The following is a 15,761-nucleotide window of genomic DNA, read 5'->3' as shown; positions in this document are numbered from 1 at the left end:
ACGTTAGAGCTGCAATCAGTGCTGAAAAATGCTACATCCGGTAGCCATGAAAGCTACAACCAGCTTGAAAAAAGCTGCAACTGGATATGAGGTAGTTGGGGGTCGGCATCTCGCAGCGACAAAAAGCTGCAACCGGCTTGGAGGAAAGCTACAACGCGCTTCTAAAAAAGCTTCAAACCGAGAACGGCTAGCTAACAATGGTGAGCGGCGGCGACGGAGCTGCATGGCGCGCGGTGCTGCGACGGGCACGCGGCGAGCTATGATGGCGGACTGCGACAATGCTGGAACCCTCACCCGGCGGTGCTGCAACCAGAGGGAGGGAGACACGCCCGGCCCGATGGAGCTGCATACGGCGAACGCCCCAGGTGAGCTGCAACGGCGAGCAGCCCCGGCGAGCTGCGACGGCGAGCGGCCCCGGTGAGCTGCGACGCAGCGTCCAAGGGCGAGCACGAGGAGGCTGACCCGCGGAGATCCGTTTTTTTCCTGTGTTTACGCGTGCGTGCGGGAGGAAGAAGAAGCCGGGCGGCGATTCGTTTTTTTTTTTACCTGGATCCAACGACCCGCACGGCTCACATCCAACGCCCGGGCTAGACCGGCCGAAACTTTCGGCCGGCGCACCGGCGCCTATCAGCGCCCGTAATATATCGCAGCGGACGAGCTTTACACCGTTTCGAGCGCAAGGTACTCCCGTCCCGTTCCCGGCTCACTCACTCCTCCCAACCATTGCCAAAACCTAACCCTCTTCGCGGGAGAAACTTTCCCTCTCCCAATCGCCGCGCTGTCGCTAGCGAGTTCGCCGTCGGCACCGCCATGAATACACAAGAGCTGCCCCCCTCAACCCATTTCTGGCCTTTACCCTGACTCATCGCTGCCATAGCAGCATGTCCCGCACGATTTATCTACCACTTGTCGATCCTACATGCAAGTGGCACCACCACCCCCAACACCCGGCGCCGCCAATCCTTCTCCCGCTCCCCCTCCGTCGTCCCGTGCTTCCTCTCTTGCTATAGTCCCCTCAAAATGTCCCGCAAAAATGATGTGTGGTATCTATGCATGTTGCTCATGTTGGTCAAGTGGGCTTGGAAGATTCATGGGAGGAGGTAACTTCCGTCATCTACTATGGGTGAAACTCCTCATAAGTTTCTCCCGCGATGAAAATCACCACCTCATGTGGAAGCATCCTGTCGTTCACTAGCTACAAAGCTATATGAAGTCACTGATTAGTATCAAGTATCCCCCAGCTGGTGATGTGGTGAAAGGCAAGACGACAGTCGATGCAATGAGCCGGCCATTATTAATCTCAGATGGGATGGCTACTCACATAGCTCCTACTAGGTGGTCTACCCCTGCCCATGGCCGTGTAAAACTGAATGTAGACGGATCATATATTCAAGACACGGGCGAGGCTAGCGGCATGTCTGAAAGGACTAAACTTTGCGATGCAATGGTCTACACTACCGATCGATGTTGAAATGGATTGCCAAGTTGATGTGGACTCTATTCAAGCACAGTCCATGGATAGATCTGAGCACGTGATGTTGGTGAATGAGGTTAGGAAACTTCTTGGTGAAAGGGATAACTCTATTGCCCATATTAGTAGGAACCAAAATGTCGTCAGTCATAGGTTAGCTTCTTTTGGGCATGTTGAAGCTCGTATGGCAATTTATATCAAGTCTGATACCGCTAATGTGTGGTGTTGGCGTGCGTTTGTATCGGATGATGTGGATTTTTGCTTTATATATAAAGCGGGGCGAAAGCCTTTTTCAGTAATATACCACAACTTTGTATGGAGGATCTCCCTCCAATTTGAGCAATGAAATTTCTTTGACCCCGCAAAAAAAGTGGAGGCGGATGAGTTGCCAGAATATGATTTCGGCATCCTGAAATTTGGATAAAATGTTCAGTTTAGTGACATCAATAGGATGCATGAGCACCATATGCATTGTCTCTGCCCAGCCCAATGTGCTTCCAAAAACAAAGCAGACACCGTGAGGAGGTTTCTAGGTCGCCCATTGCTTTGGATGGTTCAAAGCTTGCGAATACATGAAATGTATTGCCGGTGAATGGGAAGGCGGGAAAAAAGATATTTTACGAGATCTTGCGACGAAGAGCAACAAGTTTGAGAGGAGAATCAACAAGATTGAGCCTGAACATCAGAGGCGGTGAGAAGATAGAGGATAAAAACAAATATGCAAAATGATGGATACTTGTTGTAGTTGTTAGCAAACAATAATTATTGTATTGTAGATGGATAAAAAAAATCTGAGAAGGAGGATAATCCGTGGCCCCTACATCGAGCGATGTACACATCAATCTTTATATATTATTCAATAAAGTCCAACAAATATTAATTTTAGATAATGGCTAAATGTATACTGTGTGGCTTTAATTTTAATAGAAAGAAATTTTATTAGGAGTTAGTTATAGGACCGGTTAGAAACTTTGAATGCAAAATTTCAAAAAATCAAATATACTCCCTCCGTCTCATAAGAGCAACTTCAATGGGGCGACCCATTTCGTACGTGGTCGTCCGTTTGGGTCGGCGCGGACAGAAAAGGCGGCCCAACGCGCCGATCCAAACAGACACGCGTCCGTTTTTCGTCCGCGGGCGACCCATTCCCGGCCCATTTTTTAGCCTGATTTGCGTCGGTGCGGACGCGCGCGCGGTCGCCTACTCCTGTCCCCGGGCCCGCTGGTCTGTGGCACATTGGCCTCCCTCCCCTCGGCCAACAAGCAACCCTCGCCCCCCGCCTCCTCCGTCACCGACGCCGCCGCCCATTTTTGCGGCGACTCTTCCAGCTGCCGCCGCCTCCACATCCGCCCATCAACGCCGCCCATGTCCCCAGTCGCCCGCCGCCGCCGGGGAGCAAACTAGTTCCCGCCGCCGCTTCCCCCCACCGCACAGCCGCCCGCGACCAAGAAGACGCCTCACCGCCCCCGCCACATACGACCGGCACACTCGTCGGACGCCGGGCGGGCAGCTAGCTGGTCTGTGGGCGCCGCGTCTCCCCTTGCCGGCCGTCTCCTTCTTCGACGCCCGCAAGCTGTTCGACAGTTTGCCAAGGTACGAAAATGGACTCCGCTGACGAGTTCTTTTTCCACAGTTTCATTTGCGACTCCGACGATTCGTCGTCCGACGACGAGGAGGAGATATTGGCTGCCGTGTTGGTCCATCACCACCTCAACAACCAGCGGCCGTTGCTCCGTGGCTTCATTCCGGGCCACCTTCCGGCGTTGAATCGTAACCGAGAGAGCGGGCGTTCCCTTCTCTGGAAGGACTACTTTGATACAACAAATCCGTTGTTCAAACATCACAAACTCCACCGCCGGTTCCGTATGAGTAGGCATGTTTTCAACCGTATTAGAGAGGGAGTGGTCGGCTATCACTACTAGGGAAAAGCCTATACACAAAATCTTACCAGCAGCGCTCTTCAAAATACCACGCTACTGCTATTTAGCAGCAGCGCGTGTCGTCAAAACTCGCTGCTGACAGGAAAATAGCAGTAGTGCGTCCACCGCATACAGCACTACTGCTATAGTTGCCATGACCTCGCCCCCCCCGCTAGTTATAGCAGTAGCGCACTATACTAAACAGCGCTACTGCTATTCAGATTAGCTGTAGCGCGTTTTGGCAAACGCGCTACAACTATCCCTACCTTATCCCCACGCGCACGACCGGCCCTCTCACTCACACTCTCACTCTCGCCCGCGTAACCGTCGTCGTGCGTCGCCGCCGCCGCCGCCTTCGTCCGTCCGCCGCCGAGGTACTCCCCTCCTTCCGTCCCTCCTCCCTCCTCCTCGCACATCCTCCCTCCGCCTGCGGTCGCCCCACCCTCCTCCGCCGCCGCCCTCCTCCCTCCGCCTGCGGCCGCCCCTCCTCCCTCCTCCGCCGGCAGCCCTCCTCCCACCGCCCTCGACCTCGCCGCCCCTAGCTACCTCTCTGTCGCCCCCACCCCCTGCCACTAGTTAGTACTAGATTTAGTAGTAGTAGATGTTAATTTATGGTTCATAGCTAGTACTAGATGTTGCTTAGTTAGTACTAGATTTTTAGTAGTAGTAGTGGTAGTTGAACTATTTTAGTTGTAGTTGAACTAGTTTAGTAAGTAAATTAATAAACTAGTTGAACTAGTTGAATTAATAGATATAATGTATTGTTAGTAAAATAATTAATATAACTAGTTGAACTACTTTATTTTTAGAAAAAACTAGTTTTTTTTCTATTTATAATAAGTTTATATTTAGTAAGAACTAGTTGAATAAATAAAACTAGTTGAACATGTCATATTTGTTGTTATTTTTTAGTTTAAGCAATTATTCGGGATGTATTAGTGATAACTTATATGGTTTCAGGTGACCACCGTTGTCCCCGTCACCGACCCCCTCCGACATCCCCGCCGTCGTCCCAGTCACCGACCCCCTCCGACATCAAGGTGAGACCAGCCAAATATCCTTGTATATCTTGTGTTGTTGCTCAAATAGGATATGTGGTTGCCCAAGTGGCCGTTCATGTTCAGTTTACATCTCCGAGTGGCCTATGTTTTGCCGGAGTGTTGATTAATTTCCGTTCGACAAATTTCAGGCGCTTGATATATCCTTTTTTAGCAAAGGTCATGCCGGATTTTGTCGTGAATTCTGGCATGACTTGTGCTAGAATATGTACAAGTTTAATCTTTGAATTATGATTGTAGGAAATGTCGTACTCGGACGACGACGGTCTCCCGGGGGAGTGTAGCTGGTGCCACGACAATCGAGGTATGTGCGACAGGTTCGTTCGGCTGGACGAAGATCGGCGCTTCAGCATTAAGCTCGAGGAGACCTTCGATTGTGAAACGGTATGCAACAATGACAAGTGTTTTTTTCGTAATTAAGCATGACTTCAACTATTTCAACGTCTAATTTTCATATTTTACAATTCGACTAGCTTATCCCATGCCATGCAAGACGCTATGTCTTGGAGAGGATGGGTTTTGAAGACCATGAAAATTTCGAAACAAAGAAAATACACCTAAGGACCCATCATGATATGGATTTTGAAGTAAATCTGTGCAATGCTCAGAGCGTAACCCATTTTGGTTGCCAAAATTGGGAAGCACTTTGCAAAATGTATGGTTTTTATGAGGGTATGATTGTCACCATGGATCTTGGTGATCCTGACAGCAAGGAAGACAATATGGACATTTGGGTCCTTGTTGATACGCTTCCGATTGTACCGCTATGTGAGTTTCTCAAACATAATTATTAACTAATTTATATTGTTTATTTCAAAATAGTTGATAGCTTATTTTCATTAACAGCTTATTTTGATTCTTCAAAGACTGTGCGGAAGATGGTAGATAAAACCCACTACACCGATGGCACCGAATTAACGTATAAGGAGAAAAATCATCTGATCGCATTTTGTACTCTTCTTGAGAATTACAATGACTATTATCGAACTCCTCCAAATTATGGTGAATACGTGTCACTAGTGCATGTGTTGAACCACGATAACTTCTCTGGAGATACCCTGGTAAGATTTTTTACTATTACGACATCCGTGCATCTTTTGCATACTTCCAAAACTAGTACATCATTGCTAACTACGAAGTTATTATTATGTTTTTCAACAGAAACTCCTGATGGATTGTGTGCCTCATCTGATGTCTCTGCATGGTCGCCTCTCAGTTCTGAACATACTGCCAAGTAAATCTACGGAGCTCACCTGTGCATATCAGATTTCTAAAACCCGTGAACACATGATCATCAAAGAATGGAAGAAATGTATGGACATTCGCAAGGAGGTTCTTGGAAGTAACATTCAGCGAAAGGCAAGAATTGGAGACAGGCTAATCTCCATTCTCCATAATGGAGAGTCAGGGGCTATCTTGTTTTTTGCTATTTTACCTTAAAAATGTAGTAGGTCTTAATCGAATGTAATAGGTCCTATGAGGTACAATATGTTTATTATGTGGTAATGTGTTAGAGTTGATAATGATGATATTGAGGAGGTGTTATGTGATGTCAATGATGAAAACGATGATCTCGAGGAGGTGTTATATGACAATGATGTATTATGATGACAAGTTGTTAATGATATGATGATGATGATGATATTATTATATCATGGGGTGAAAGAACCGCGGATTAGTTTCAAGTGGATGGACATCCACTTGAAACTAGTCCACGGTTCTTTCACCCCATGATGTAATAACTCATTATGATGTAAAAACAATCTCTAAATTCCTATTGTATGAAAACTTGTGTAAAGGTGTATGAATACAACATGAAATAGAAAAGAAATAAAATACTAAATAATAGTAGTAGCGCGGGAGAGGAGAAGCGCTACTACTAATTACTAGTAGCGATTTTCTGTAGAAGCGCTGCTACTAAGTCAATTTATCAGTAGCGTGGGTCCAGACGCGCTATTGCTAAGCATTAGTTGTAGCGCCTTATCAGTAGCGCTCCTCCCCGCGCTACTGATAGGCCCAAAACCCGCGCTGCTGCTAGGCTTTTCCCTAGTACTGTATGTTGACTACTTCGAGTGCAAAGATGATGTTGTCGGCAAGATTGGTTTCTCCTCTTATCAGAAATACACTGCCGCCATCCGAATGCTTGCATACGGAGTGCCCGGTGATCTCATTGACGAGTACGTCCGTATGAGCGAGTCTAGATACCTAGAGTCCCTGTATAAGTTCTGCAAGGCTGTGATTGCTGTGTTTGGCCCTGAGTACTTGAGAGAGCCGACAGCTGCAGATACAGCCCGTTTGTTGGCGATGAATGCTAGCAGGGGCTTCCCGGGGATGCTTGGCAGCATAGACTGCATGCACTGGGAGTGGAAGAACTGCCCTTCTACTTGGCAAGGGCAGTATAAGGGACATGTCAGGGCTTGCACTGTCATACTAGAGGCCGTGGCATCTCAAGATCTCTGGATCTGGCACTTTTTCTTTGGCATGGCTGGATCACATAATGATATCAACGTGCTTCAGCGCTCGCCGGTGTTTGTTAGGCTTGCCGAAGGCAACAGCCCACCGGTGAACTTTACTGTCAACGGCCACAACTACGACAAAGGGTACTATTTGGGTGACGGTATCTATCCTCAGTGGACCACTATTGTAAAGACAATACCCAACCCTGTTGGAGAGAAAAGAAAAAGATTTGCCCAAGAGCAATAGAGTGCTAGAAAGGATGTCGAGCGTGCCTTTGGTGTTTTGCAATCTCGATGGGGCATCGTTCGGTATCCTGCTAATCCTTGGAGCACGCAGAAATTATGGGAGGTGATGACTGTTTGTGTGATCATGCACAATATGATCGTAGAAGACGAGCGCCCGGAACGTCTGTACGATCAAGACTTTCAGTTTCAGGGTGAGAATGTTGTACCTGAGCATGGAGTAGCAGCAACATTTGAGCAGTTCACTCAGTTTCATGAAGGCATGCGTGATTGGGAAACTCACGTGCAACTACAAAATGATTTGGTTGAGCATATATGGACTCATGTTGGCAATCTAACTACTTTTATTCGTTCGTAAAACTATGTGAAACATTTTTATTTTTATTTGGCCTGTAAAAACTATACTATTTATTTGGCGGACTATTTTATTTGGGCGGACTATGTGAAATGCCTGCACATATGGGTCGGCGCGTTGGGCGCGCTGCCGACCCATATGAAAAACAGGGCGGACGACGGGCGGACGGCCGACCCAAACGGACAAAAAGCAAATGAAATCGCCGTTCGTTTGGGTCGGCTCGTTGGAGTTGCTCTAATATAAAAATATTTTTGACACTAGACTAGTATCGAAAACGTTGTTATATTTTGGGACTGAGGGAGTACTTACGAGTAGGATGCAGCTCCTAAAGGACAATTGTGAGTGCTCTGTTTCCTCTGCTTTCCTCTGCTTCAGCCTCAAGCTGCGCTGCTTCGTCCGCACCTTTGTCGCAGAGAAGTTTCCTCTTCTTCCTGGTGCCCTAGCTCGAGGTAGGGCTGCCGCCTTGCCGCGCCACCGCCGACCCCAGGAGCCCTCACCTGCACCTTGCCGCCTCCGACTCCAACGCGGCATCGCGTCGCCCCCGCCCGCGGCGATCTTCTTCGACATTGGTTCTCGAGGTACGACTGTTCTCTGTCACCCAACTAACTAATCCTACCCTAATTAATCTGAACTCCAAGAAATTTGGGCGCGCATCATGCATGTGGATCGGTCCGGCAGTAGGAACTAGTAGGTCAGATGAGTTCTGGTGCGATATGTACGCGAGAATGGAGATTGTGATTGTGTTGCTGGGCGAATAGAGATGGATGATGGGTGTTGAGCCCAAGCTGTTGCGTGGTGTGAGAAAGTCGGCCCAGATGCCTGCCTTTGTAACTCTGAATGTAATTCGACAAGACTGTTCGTCTCAGCCAAATACAAAATTTTATCGCTGGATGATGTGATGAGCTGATACGTCACAAGGCCAAAAACACTGTCGGTTACGCGTGTTCTTTGTGACCTGCTTCCTCCGTTCCTAAATATAAGTCTTTTTAGAGATTCCAATATGGACTATATACGGAGAAAAATGAGTGAATCTACACTCTGAACTATGTCTATATGCATCCGTATGTAGTCCATACTGAAATCTCTAAAAAGATTTATATTTAGGAACGGAGGGAGTATATCAGTGGAGTGCTTGCTTGCTTATTTGCTTATGTGTCGGTGAATGTGGCGAGCTGCTGCGCCATGATCACCGCTATCGACTCTTGCCATTTACGGGTGCGAAGCCAAGTTATTTCCTCAGAGCTGGAAGCTCTGTAAATATTATTCTACCTTTTGCCTCTTCTGATGGTCCTCCTGCCGATATATTCCCTAGCAGGGAATCCATTCTGTGGAAGAAGAGCTACCAATCCCCCATATGGAAAGCATGCCAATGATACCCCTTATGGAATGGAAGGCCCGCTAATGATTCACCACATCGAAGACTTGCCATTGATCCAACACATGTAATGTCTGCGAGTGATTCACTATATCGAAGACGAGAAGACAGAAGAGTGATGGTCGTCATATGGGAGACCGACCAATGATGCACCATATGATCCTTCTTCTGTTTATCCGGTAGATTAGTTTCTAAAGCAAGAGAAAATCCTAGTGGAAGTCCATTTGCTACCAACGCTCCACGATGTGCTTCTTACGACAGATATGCAGTATCTGCTCGCTTTCCTACTAGAGAAATACCCTTGCCTGCTTGTCCCATTGTTCCTATCGTGACCATATGCCTACTGATAGCTCCTCTAGAGCTGGGAACAGTAATGTGCAACAGTTAGGCGTCACTGGAGCTGAACATTCCAATGCTTATGATTACACTCCTGAGGTACAGTTTAATGCATTGGCTTCCCTGTTTTGCAAATGGCCCTCACATCGTAGTTTCACTGGAAACCCGAAACCGTTTAGTGTGTGCAATTCTTCCGTGGCTGGTTGGGATTCCTGAAGAGGGAAAACAATATCCGTACTTTTTGTGTAGGTTATGTTGATCTGCGTTCATATCGTTCTATCTGTCACCTCTGTGCACTATAACTTGGTGCTTACTTTTCGCTGTTGAGCTGTTCTCTGCTTCTTGATTGGGTGTTGGTCTTTTCTTACATTTCTTTGTGTAGGTTATGTTTATGCTTATGCCACTCACATGCATGGATAGGTGCATCTGAATATATTTGGTTCCCATTTTCTTCGGTGCTGAATAGATTCAAGTTTCATTCTCTTCAGCTGTCAGACAGATATATGGACATGATGATTATCATAAGACTGGCAGGCGTTACAAGGTATGTATGTCAGCCTTCGTAGCTTTTCTCCGTTCCTAAATACTACTCCCTCCGTCCGAAAAAAGTTGTCCCAAGCTTGTCTTTCAAATGGATGTATCTAGCACTAACTTGGAGCTATATACATCCATTTGAGGGACAAGTTTCTTCGGACGGAGGGAGTACCTGGGATAAATTTTCATCGAGAGATAATCCTTTTGGGTGGATACTCAAGTAGCTCTCTCGAACTGAGGATTCCAAATAGTTATCTTGAATCTATTATTGGATCTGATGGTGCCAATCTAGCGGAGATCCGCCAGCCAGGTACATCAGCTACATGCACTCTGATCCTTTTGAGCTGCAAATGGGATAGCCGGCCAGTCTATGTTTTACAGTTTTTCTCACGCAAGTTCTCGCTGATCTCAGACCTCTGGTGCAAGAATGAAGTTACTTGCAGCCCATTCTGGCTGTCCGCCGGAATACATCATATGGAGATTCAACGGTATTGCCGGACCAATTGAGAGAGGCACAAAGTCTCTGCAACCAGAACGGGCAGCCATCACAGCCTTCTCGCGGCGTCCATTGCCCAAGGTGGAACTACATCCTAGTCTTGTGGTGGAGAACAACAGAGGATGCAACTCCGGGATGCAAGCGCTCTATACTCGTTGTACATGGAACCTGGATGGTGGAAGTTGTTGTTACATACAATGCTGTTTATGAACTTTGCATCGCACATCTTGCTGTTTTGCTGATGGTCAGCACTCAGGAGACCATAGTTTTCCAACTTAGAATTCAGTTTGTAGCAATATGAGCAGGAATTAAGTTACTATTGATATTGGATTTTACATGAAACAACTTTTTTTGTTATTGTTCATCACTAGACAGATGCTTGTGATTTGCTACCGAAAATTTTGCTGTTTAAACGCCTGGGCCAACTTCACTAACTTTGTGAAAAGGAAGAAAAAATCATTTTAGTTTTAATTTCAGGTTTTGCATTTAAAAAATTGCAGATGTTTTAGTTTCAAGCCATTTTCGCCCTTGTTTTTTGCGAATGGATTCGAGGTACAGACAGACAGTCATGTGGATGCCTATGCGTTCTAATTACAAAAGTTCCTGTAAGAGATTCAGAAGAGAGCTTACTTCCAAGGTAATGTGCAGCATCTGCTATGATCCTGACAAAGAAAGACAGATTCAGGGCCAGATAGATGTTCCCTCCTTCACATTAGCTAGCTTTTATACAATGTGGTTCATGCATGCATCCAGCTTACAATATGAGCACGCAAACACAACACCAGGAATTTTCGTCATTTCACTGGAGAGAGCCATGGTGGAAAGCACAATCAGCACTAGTTCTATCAAGTAAGTTCATAATAACGCAAGAGTCAACAATAGATAATGTAGGTTCCATCAGTTAGCTACAGACTCATCATCAGGTTGCTCCTCAGTCAAGCTCCCTCATGGATGTAGGTATATCCGACTTACGGATCACATGGACCTTCAACGTGAGACTAAGCGTGTCCGTCAGTTCGAAGAGGCAGATGTCATCTTTCTCCAGCCCGACATCTGATATGAATTTCGCCCACTCATTGTGGATCCGCCAAGTCTTTTCATGTTTCGTGAAGCCCAACCTGCACTTCGAAACCTCCCGTCGCCCTCCAGCAGGAGGTGGAGGCGTCCTGGTTTGGTCAGGAGACACGCCCAAGCGTAATCCCCGGTCAGGTACTGTCCAAGAGTGCAAAAGAGTGTCAGATATATGACGATCACAGTCTCGGATCAATGATTTACTTCGGCGAAAAGAAGAAGAAGAAGTTCACACTACTTCTAAATTGCACTGGCCATGTTGTTTGGGTGAGAAATAGATCGTGTGTGAGCCCCTCAATGCAATCGCAAAAGTAGTGGGGTCGCAAGATTTTCTTGGCAAAATCAACAAACCAACTATAGAAGATTGTGCACGTCGGTCGGTTGTGGCATCTGAACTCACCAGAGAAGGCTTCCTAGTAACATCTCGGTCAAGGTGATCACTTTCACAAACACAGGAAACTCGGAACCAATTGCCGGGACTCTCTCTTCAACTTTTTCTTTCTGTTGGCTGGTTAGAATAAATCCCTATGTAGGGATGCAGTGGGGATTCTGAACCAGCTTCATTCGGCCTTTGAGTTCTGTATCCTGAAAAATATGCCATACTTCCTTGTGGTGAGCACACAATGACCACAAGTCATTTGGAATTAAGGTAGATAAAAAAGTGCACATGAAACTATATAATGACCTGAGCTAGTACAAGGGAGGGATGTTGAAGCCATCTCCCGAGCCTTGCTAGATTTTCTCGTGTCTTCTCCCACGACTCCATCGTCGTCATCAGAACTGCTCGAGAAGAACTGTAGGGGTGGATCATCACACATCTCTTGGGTGCTAGAACGATTTCTCATGGCCCGTCAGGTCGAGGAAGTGAACTCTGAGGCAGCCTTCCCCCTTGCTGAAAATGAGGAGGTCCTTCTCTTTTATGCGGTGGTACGATAGAACATCACCCAACCCAGATTCTAGGACTATCTCATCATCATTGTGCATGCTTGCTCTAACACCATATGCATTGCCCTTCGGGTCTTCGAGTTGAATTTTAGCTTCAGTTATCTCCTCGTTGAAGAGACTTCCCTAGCCTCCCGGGTCGCTTCAGGCGACTCCGGAGGCACCGTCGCGGCCACCCCGGAGGCCCTCCCACGTAGCGTCGTTCACCACGCCGCGCCGTCCATGGCTTGCCTCCCGGTCTGGCACATCCAAATGGAGTCCATGGCCTGGAGTACGAGGCTGGTGGTTGGACGCATCCACACGGCTGCTTGAGATGTGCACGTGCGTGCAGATGGTCGGCGGCCGTCCAGGCTGCCGCCTAGCTGCAGCACATGGTCATGGCTGCTTGGAGTCTTCCTCCGCAGTGGCATGGCCGGGTCTTCACGGCTAGGCGGAGTTCGTGGCTGAGTGCGCCGGAGTTTGGCGGCTAATGGTCGTAGTGTGGCAGATCTGCTTTGATTGCTTCACAGGAATTGGATATGGCGGCGGCCTCGCTGTGGATTACGGTCCCCATCAAAAGATTTTTTTGAGAGTTTCATCTCCGTAGATCTGGTGGTTGATTTCGGCGGCGAGATACAAACTATGGATGAAGTTTATGCAGAGGGATGGTTGTGCGGCGGCGGTGGTCACATCGCATGTAGCTGCTGGGATTGTGGAAAAATGGTGGCGACAACACATGAATGACTTCGATGGTGATGTTACTTGAGCACCCGGTCTTGAGATCCGGGATGAAAGCCTAGGTCTGACCCAACTTGGGTCTACCTGGCAATGGCGATGCTTTTACATCGTTACCTTGTTGAAGGCATTGTTCGGAATGTTCGGACTGATTCTTCAGGGTGAAAACCTAGATTGTAGCCTTGGGTGGCTGGATTCGGTGACGGTGGCACTTGAGTGTCGCTCCCTTCCTGAAGGCGTTGCTGGTGAAGAACCTCGTCGTCAGAGTGGTGTCATGAGATGGTCGGTGCAGATATGGTCATTGTTATAGTTTGTCGATATAGGATCTGATTGCTTTGGAGTTTTTTTTCTTTTTTCCTCGCCTATATGCAGAGCTTTGATTTTATATGACTTTGCTATTTGCCGGCTGTTTTTGTGTGTGTGTGTGTTGGTGCTGGCTGTGTGCATCCTAACTATGCGGAGACCGGATGTGTGCCTATCATGTTTGTATCTTCTTGATGCTTCATTTTAAGTTAATAAAATCCACCCTTTATTGAAAAATCTCCTCGTTGAAATGGTCCACAAGCCACAATGGGATGTGCTGCAGAGACAACAATATAAATATGGAGCCTTGACCAGCAGGAATAGGTCCTACGGATTGAAGTATAACAAAATTAAGCAAGAAATCATCTGGGGAAAGATGCAACTTATAGCACGGCAGTCCTTCACATTTATTGTGTTCAGGATTGCGAGATGCACAGGAATTTCAGACCTCATAGAGTAAATAGCATAAAAACTACTGATTTACAGGCTAGGGTTCCAAAAAATTATCGATTTTTAGTTTTTCTCATATAACTACCAAACGGGTGGTCGCCTGTTTCAGAAAACCCAAATCGTCGAGTCTTTATCAGTCGATACTGATTATGACAGGTTGGGCTCCTGGTGGTGATGAGGCCGGCCTCATCCGCGAGTCATGGCGTGTCGGTGGCCGCAGGCGAGGCACGGGAGCCACGAGTCATGGCGTGTGGCGGTGGCGCAGGTGAGGCACGTCATGGCGGCCGTTGCAGGCGCGGCTTGCCCCTGCAGGTGATGCCCGGCATGGCAGCCCTTGCGGGTGCGGCTCGCCGGCCTCAGGTGGTGCACGGCGTGGATTCCTCCGCTGTGGGCGTGGCTTACCGGCCGGAGGAGGCAGCGCTGCCCTGCCGAGCGGGATCGAGCTCTGGCTGCCGCGGGGACCCGATTGCTTTCTCAGAAAACTCACAGGGACCTAATTGCTTTTTCAGAAAACTTATAAGGACTCGATTGCTTTTTACAAAACTTACATTTGAGACCTACATGCAAGTTAACGGTCAAAGTAAACGGTCAAACAAACGGTTATCTTACATGTGGGCCCCAACTGTCATAATCGTGATCAACTGAAAACGACTCAATGATTTGGGTTTTCTGAAACAGGCGACCACCCGCTTGGTAGTTATATGAAAAAAATTAAAAACCGGTAGTTTTTTGGAATTCTAGCCTGTAAAGCAGTAGTTTTTATGCTATTTACTCGACCTCATATGATGAGCTAGTTCCAGTACTTTTTCATTCTTTGCTTTGGTTAGACGGTAGTCATTTGACATGGTATAGACAACGTCAGTTAAGGCGTCAACATATCAAGGAGGATCAGGCAACACTTGCTCTGCAGATCAAGTACATTGTTACAATGATCAAATCAAATAGGCGTACCAAAAGCATTCAGCCTTCAGATTATGATTCACTTTACCTTTCATCAGATCACAAGGAGCGCGGGGAGGGGAAACGGCTTCAAAGATCTCACAAGGTGGTTCGGAGAAACAAGAAGGCTTTTCGTGCTCGGATAAATCAGATATGTGAACCTTGAAGGTGGATTTTCCATCGTACACAAACCGAATGGAGTAGCCTTCCTGTATGTGACTCGCCTCGGCAAAGTTTTCCCATCTGGATGTAAGAACCACCTGACCGAACATGGCGACATCAACATCGTACTCACGGCCATCAGGAACTTCAAGCTTGACAGACTTAAGAGGCTCGGGGGTCATATTCCTCAGCTGGCTCCCAACGTCCCAAGGTAAGTGCTGTCCAAGGACAAAGAATGCTCACTTTGGTTAGAGATATAGGATTCGCCGCACACAACAATTCATTAGTGGGTGTATGTGTGTTCCAAGCATGAACATGTATAATAAACAAAAATAAAACCTACCAACGGGCTCGAAAGTTCCCCTAGGGTTTCCCTCTAGGGTCTACCTGTTCCTTCGGCGGCGGCGCCGAAGTCCACATCAAATCTACTATTTCCCTGGCTTTTCACCGGCGACTGGTAGCAACACAGAGATCCTACGGGGGTGGTTCCAATCATGATGGAACCTGCAAGCGATGGGCTCGGGGGTGTCCCCGAGGAAGGACAGACGAGGATGGAGAAGCGGGATGGTGAGGATGTTGGGGTCGGCCATGCCTCGGCCGATCTGCCAGGATCAGATGTTCCAGAGGGAAGTGGGACGGCGGGGATGGAGGATGGGGATATGGCGGATGTAGAGGAAGAGGATTGGGATCGCTATGGGCCTGAACCGAATCTCGAGGATGCATTTGAGGGGTTGAACTTGCGCGGAGAGGAAGCGGAAGATCTGGACCTATCCGGTGAGGTGGATGATCTGATCAAGGATGTGCGGTGGCTGGCCCTTTTTAGGGTTCATACGCCGCGCCCGTTCAGCCATGCTGCTCTACTTAACTCCATGAGAAACGCATGGTCATGTGCGCAGGGTGTCACCTTCAATATCAAAGGACCGAATCTGTTCTTGGC

The 15,761-nt window shown here is 47.6% G+C and overlaps 1 long non-coding RNA gene across 2 annotated transcripts; it reads left to right on the top strand.

The window, feature by feature from the left end:
• The first annotated feature begins 7,832 nt into the window (after positions 1-7,832).
• Positions 7,833-10,603, top strand: LOC123116867 (uncharacterized). Of its 2 annotated transcripts, XR_006457219.1 has the most exons (4): positions 7,833-8,080; positions 9,702-9,757; positions 9,898-10,057; positions 10,160-10,603. It is a non-coding gene; the product is annotated as an uncharacterized lncRNA (long non-coding RNA). The 2 variants fall into 2 exon arrangements; XR_006457220.1 differs by having other exon boundaries at positions 9,702-10,057.
• The last annotated feature ends 5,158 nt before the right edge of the window (positions 10,604-15,761 follow it).

Source organism: Triticum aestivum, chromosome 5B (assembly GCF_018294505.1).
Source record: "Triticum aestivum cultivar Chinese Spring chromosome 5B, IWGSC CS RefSeq v2.1, whole genome shotgun sequence".
In the NCBI taxonomy this organism is placed as follows: Eukaryota; Viridiplantae; Streptophyta; class Magnoliopsida; order Poales; family Poaceae; genus Triticum; species Triticum aestivum.
This window is presented reverse-complemented; position numbering and strand designations above follow the sequence as displayed.